At 37.0% G+C, this 6,593-nt stretch overlaps 1 long non-coding RNA gene across 1 annotated transcript; it reads right to left on the bottom strand.

The window, feature by feature from the left end:
* Positions 1-3,655: 3,655 nt before the first annotated feature.
* Positions 3,656-5,238, bottom strand: LOC148633068 (uncharacterized). The gene is made up of 3 exons (XR_015934093.1): positions 5,053-5,238; positions 3,896-3,995; positions 3,656-3,757 (listed from the first exon to the last, which is right to left on the bottom strand). It is a non-coding gene; the product is annotated as an uncharacterized LOC148633068 (long non-coding RNA).
* Between the last annotated feature and the right edge of the window lie 1,355 nt (positions 5,239-6,593).

The raw sequence follows: 6,593 nt of genomic DNA on the forward strand, positions 1-6,593 counted from the left end.
CAAAGTGTGTATTTTAGCAAACACAACTGAAGTTCTGTTGTCTCCTTGGAGACACCTGGAACTGGAGTGATGCTGGTTCTATGACATCATTCGTTCTAAATGTAAATGCAGGTATTGGCACAACATAGTAAATTGATGTAAAGTTATGGATCCATTTATGATTTTCACTCAGTTTGAAAGAGTTCCTGTCGTGTGGTTAAACTTTGTGTTACGGAGGGTTAACTGGGGTTCTGGCTACTAGTTAGGCTTGGTCATTCAGTCATCTGGTTCATGAAATAGGAAGCTAAGAGATCTGTGTTTTAGTTTTACTGTTTGTTTTTGTTCCATAGAATAAGAAATGTTTCATTAATATTAGTAATAGAGTAGCTGTTTCTCTAAACAGTGTGTGTCAGTTTGCACTGCAGGTGTGCCAGGTAGAGACCATTTAAGAACCCAAAAATATGCTGTCATTTACTGCCGTGGCTAATTTCTGTTAACCTTGTCTCTCACTCACTTTGATGAGCAAAATGTTCATACATAAAGCATACATTTCTGATTGGTCAGAAGAAGCTTCTTAACATATAAGGTATAAAGAAAGTCAGAAAGTTAGGCACTTAGGTCAGCCTTAGGCAGTTAACCAAGACCATAATCCGATAAGAAGCTATTCCCTTTCATGTTGCTAAATCACATGTAGGATACATGAGTTACACCTCCACTTAAGAGACCTTAAAGAGACCTTGGCCAGCCAGGAGTGTAGAAAACCGTAAAACAGTTCTTGTGGACCTAATTGTTAACTCTTAACAGGCAAAGGTTCCTTCAGTCCTATGAGAAGTATTTTAGAATTGAACTAAAGTGTGTTTCCGATACAGGAGCATATGTCTGTCAGGGCCTGTTGGAGAGGCCCTGGATGAGAACCCCTGGCTGCAGTTCCACATCCCCCTGAAAGTAAATAGAGCCATAAGCACGGAGCTAAGGACACTGCTCCAGGACATGCTGGCTGTCGATCCTGACCAGCGACCAGAAGCCATCCAGCAGAAGAAGCAAGTCAGGCAAGCCATGGCACGAGAGAAAACATCTTTGTAGTGACTGATAGCAAGATGTCCGTGACCAAGGGCAATTCGTCTGAGTAAAGTCTGATTTCATTTTTATGTCCCGAAAGGCCACTGCCTTTGTGCTGTAGATTTCTGATTTAGACGGGCATTTCTATGGACAACTTTGACTTTTCTGTGGGTCCAATGAAAATAAGTTTTTTAACTTATTCTTTGTTACAGTTTTCGAAAGTTTAAAGACATTCACTGAGTTGACGATAAAGGAAAAGTTTCATCTTTCACCTCTTGGAAGGTAGGCCGGTCAGAGGTACAATATATGTCTTCATGTCTTCATCCTCCATGTTTGTAACTACAGGTTTCACAGTGTTGAGCTAAGACACAAAAACACCTACAAATGGCAGATCCAAATGTATAAACCTGGGCTGAAAAAGTGTGTACAGTATATACTCTGTGTAGGTCTGATAAAAGTATTCGAGTCAAAGTGTCATATGGATACAAATTCTCATGATTTTGTATTGTGTGTTTTTTCTCTGTTCTGCTTTATTGAAAGAAATCAGATGCTCTTCCTGAAACTTACCTTAGCTGATTCTTCAGCTAAACCAGACAGACTTCTGAAATTCTCAAATATTATCAAATCTTGTTGGTGCAGAGGTGGTGGAGCCCATTACCAACAGACTCACAGCTGAAATTGCTGTGAAAAGGGCTTCTACCAAATAGTAACATGTGGGTGAAAATGTATACAATTGTAATATTTCCTTTTTTCCCTTTGAAAGTATAACATATGTGGTGTGAGAAAGAGGTCCTAATTTAATTGCATGAAACTCTGGCACTGGCGCAACAAACTGAACAAAGTTCAAGGGGGTATACGCTTTCTGTAGACACTTTATTTCCTCTTTTTCCATACTCTAAGAAATGATTTGGGAAACCTGTGGGACACTGGAGGTCATTATACATGAGCCTCTTTCTGCACCTTTTAAGCCATTGAAACCTAGTTGCCTTGTTACAAGGTCTAATATTACAGTAGGTGTGGTTTCCGTCTCCTAATTTCTGAGAATGATCAAATTGGGGAATAAGTTGTAGGGAATACCACTCTTGCACTTCTAAGAAAAGACTATCTCAAATGAAACTCGCTATAGAAAGACATCTTGTTGAAAAATTCTTTATTTTTTGTCATTTCTAAAGAAAAAACATTCATCAAGTCCTTCACAAATGTTTTGTTTGTGACTTTCTCTGTTGTTCCCTTTCACACTCAACTGAACTATGTGTTATGTCTTGTAAACGTAATCAAACATTTCACTTAGGTGTGTGGGTTAACACAAACCCATTTTGTATGAAACATTCAGTTTTTCATTCAAGTTTTTTCTAACAATTGCATCCATGCTAGGACTACAGTAAACAACACTTTTTACTAAAGTAAATCAAATTGTTCATTAAACAAGACACATTGTTTTAAATGTATGCAATACGACGACACTAAAAACAACACTGAAACTTTCCATTGAAATACTGGACGAGATTGTGCATATTCAATGGATTTCTCCTGGTGCTTTTTTTCATCAGTCTTTTCATATTCTTGTTCTCTACTCAGGTGTCTCCTGTTCCTTTGGTGATGTCTGCTGTACACACATGGTATCATACACTTGAGCAAAGTGTGATACCACCGTTTGTTCTTCTCCTAAAATAAAGATGAACATTGACAAAAGTCAGAAGCACTCTTTTCTTTGACAGACGAACAAAACAATGCAAGAATAACCATACTCTCTGTTCCTTACTCATTTCTACCTACCTGTTTGACCACTTTGTCTGCTTCAGTCAGGACAGGGTGCTGGGGCTGACTCTGAGCAATCTGAGAAGAGCTCTCTGTGATCTTCTCCCCTACAGTGGCTACATTGTACTCTGTTTGAAATCCAGGTATCGCCTCCGGTAAGTTCCTCGGTCCTTTTTGGGACTTGAAAGGGTAGAATCATTTTGTGACTACATTTCATTGTCATGCACTGATATGTTCTGGTTTGTGTTCGATTACTGCAGGCGTTCAAGTACTTTCTTTTTGTTCTAGATTGGCAGTGTTTGAGATGGTAGGAACTTGTCATATTCTCAACTCTGAATGCTCTGTAAACATACTATTTTAGCAATTCTTAGAAATCTGAAAGCAGTGTTACCTGTATCATTTTTTGTCTTGGTAGTAGTATTGCAGCTCCAACATCAGCACTTAAATAATGGTTTGTGATGTTACTTGTCCTTGGAGTTAGTATACTCCTGAGAAGTCAAGAGAAATCTTATGTAAGCATTAATTATGTTTCACTTTTGAAAGCAAAGTCCGTGTCAAGTACTTTGAAGGCATTTGTTGATACTTTTAAGCACTTTCGTTGATTGTTATTATCCTTCAATTAGTTATTACAAGTCCAACATTCTCTACATGATCTCACTCCATATTCAGAATGTGGGAATACAGTTGTTTTAAGGAAATGCCACTGAATAGATAGTAGCTGCACTCTACAAAGATGAATTTGCTAATTAATCAGTCAGGGACACAGCTTATACTTCAGTAGTCTTAGATCATGTAATGATGATTATTGTACTTTATAACTAGCAAAATCCCCATATCCTGTTCATTGCCCCTTTTTCAGTTATGTGGATTGACTTATCCCTGAAGTGGTTAATTCTCACCTTGACATCTCATAGAACAACTGAATCTCTACCAAGGGTGAATGTGTCCTTCCTCTTAATGTCTTAAAGAAAAGGTTAAAATTCATTGAAGCAAAATGCAACAGCCCAAAATGTTGGGGAGGTCGTTTCCACAGTTATTTCATATGACAGTGCTTGGAGTGAAACTGCATGACCATGGTGAAGAAGGAAAAACACTTTACCTTGTTCCTCCTGACTGATGTCCTTATGCGTGTTTTGCACAGTTGAGCGTTTTGTGTCTTGTCGTCTGTGTAGGCAACAGCCCTCTTCCCTGGGATAGAACTAGATGATATTTAGACACGTTAATTTGACTTCTCCATTGCTCACATTGATGTGGATATGATTATAATGCTCGGTTTTGTGGGCTTCCCAAGAAAACAATAAATCCCTTACTACTTGTTCGAAATGCAGTAGCACAGATCCTAACAAATACAAGAAAGAGAATATCATTCCTGTTTTGAAAAAACTTCACTGGTCACCTGTATTATCTAGGATAAATTTGAAAGTTCTTTTACTTGTTTTTAAAGCTTTAAGCGACCTAGCATGTCTGTACCTTACTGAATGTCTGTCTTCATATGTTCCTATACGTGACTTGAGATCTGCACATACTGGCCTACTGCAAATACCACATGTGAAATGCAGAAAGAGTGGAGAGGCTGCTTTTTGTTTTTATGCTTCCAAATTATGAAACTCACTTCCACTTTTTATTAGGCAGTCAAGCTCGGTACATTGTTTTAAAAAACATTTGAAAATGTTGCTTTTAGTTAAAGTGGTTCTTTGTTCTTTCTATTTCTGTTTCTTTTTTTAGTTCTCTTTAATTGTTCTTATTTTATTACGACTTTCCTAATTTTTATTTATTTAATTGACATGTATGTTGCTTTACTGTATTGCTGTATTTTCCTTTACAACTGAAAGTATATCTCTCAATTTTAATATTTTATTTTTACGCTTGGTTTTTAAAGCACCAAAGCACTATTTGTATGAAAGGTGCTCTATAGATAAAGTTTATCATTATTATTTTTAATATTATTATTATACTTTGTTACATTTTTGGTTAGGACAAAGATTCTAGTAGAGGTGGCCTCTTTTACCCCGTTCCAAAAAATTGGAAAACTACCTTCAGAATACACTGACAATGACCATCTACTGTCTCCTCTAACTGTGTATTGTCATCATGCATATCTTGTGTATTATTTATTGTAGTTGGTTTTGTAATTCTGTAATGAAGCCACCTTTCAAGGCACTATATAAAATAATGTTTGTTATTATTATTTACATTTTTCATCGTAAAATCTGGCGAAGAGTCTTAAGAGAATAACAAAGAACACGTTGCTCTTACCTTTCCATTCCAAGAAATGCCCTCAGCTCAGATTGCAGAGATTGACCTCTCTGTCTCAAATTCTGAGAAACATAGACTCGATTGAAAAATGACCATTTCCTAAGATTCACATAACATCACCAGTCAACATTTGCCACTTGACATCAATAGAAACCATAGAGTACATGACATTTCCAATCAGTTTTCTTTCAAGGTACAATACCAATCGCCTTGCCAGAAGAGTTATACTGCGGTAGATAAATATTACAAATGTCAGATACACGCAGAGTTGTTTGGATTACTATGAAAAGATTGGCAAATATATTTATGTTCATTATATTTCTTGGAGTGACAGAGCTAAAGAGAAAACAATACTTACCTTTATCTCTGCAGACAGGATCGCAAGGGATTCCCTTATACTGGGTTCCTATGTAACAAATAATACATTATTCAAAAAACATGATATTTCTCTGTCCATTGGCAGCATGATTGTTTATCATTACAGTTTTAGTTAGCTTTAATTTTGTAAACCCCAAGTAAACATAGTTTGTGCCTTTCTCTGAACTTTTTGGCATTTCAATTCAGTTGTTTGTAAGCTTATTTTACAGTTGCTAGGTTGATGAAGTTCCTGAACTGTGCAGTATTTCTTTTGGGTTTGGTGCGAATCATATTCTAGCGGTTGGGGGAAAAAAGCACAGGTGCCATCCCACCATTAAACCCTGAAACTTACCTTAGCCGATTCTTCAACTAAACCAGACATGTTAACTAAGTGTTACAGTATGTTTCAAAGTGTGTATTTTAGCAAACACAACTGAAGTTCTGTTGTCTCCTTGGAGACACCTGGAACTGGTGTGATGCTGGTTCTATGACATCATTCGTTCTAAATGTAAATGCAGGTATTGGCACAACATAGTAAATTGATGTAAAGTTATGGATCCATTTATGATTTTCACTCAGTTTGAAAGAGTTCCTGTCGTGTGGTTAAACTTTGTGTTACGGAGGGTTAACTGGGGTTCTGGCTACTAGTTAGGCTTGGTCATTCAGTCATCTGGTTCATGAAATAGGAAGCTAAGAGATCTGTGTTTTAGTTTTACTGTTTGTTTTTGTTCCATAGAATAAGTAATGTTTCATTAATATTAGTAATAGAGTAGCTGTTTCTCTAAACAGTGTGTGTCAGTTTGCACTGCAGGTGTGCCAGGTAGAGACCATTTAAGAACCCAAAAATATGCTGTCATTTACAGCCGTGGCTAATTTCTGTTAACCTTGTCTCTCACTCACTTTGATGAGCAAAATGTTCATACATAAAGCATACATTTCTGATTGGTCAGAAGAAGCTTCTTAACATATAAGGTATAAACAAAGTCAGAAAGTTAGGCACTTAGGTCAGCCTTAGGCAGTTAACCAAGACCATAATCCGATAAGAAGCTATTCCCTTTCATGTTGCTAAATCACATGTAGGATACATGAGTTACACCTCCACTTAAGAGACCTTAAAGAGACCTTGGCCAGCCAGGAGTGTAGAAAACCGTAAAACAGTTCTTGAGGACCTAATTGTTAACTCT

This window comes from Lepisosteus platostomus, unplaced genomic scaffold (genome assembly GCF_059453375.1).
Source record: "Lepisosteus platostomus isolate fLepPlt1 unplaced genomic scaffold, fLepPlt1.hap1 Scaffold_49_H1, whole genome shotgun sequence".
NCBI lineage: Eukaryota > Metazoa > Chordata > Actinopteri > Semionotiformes > Lepisosteidae > Lepisosteus > Lepisosteus platostomus.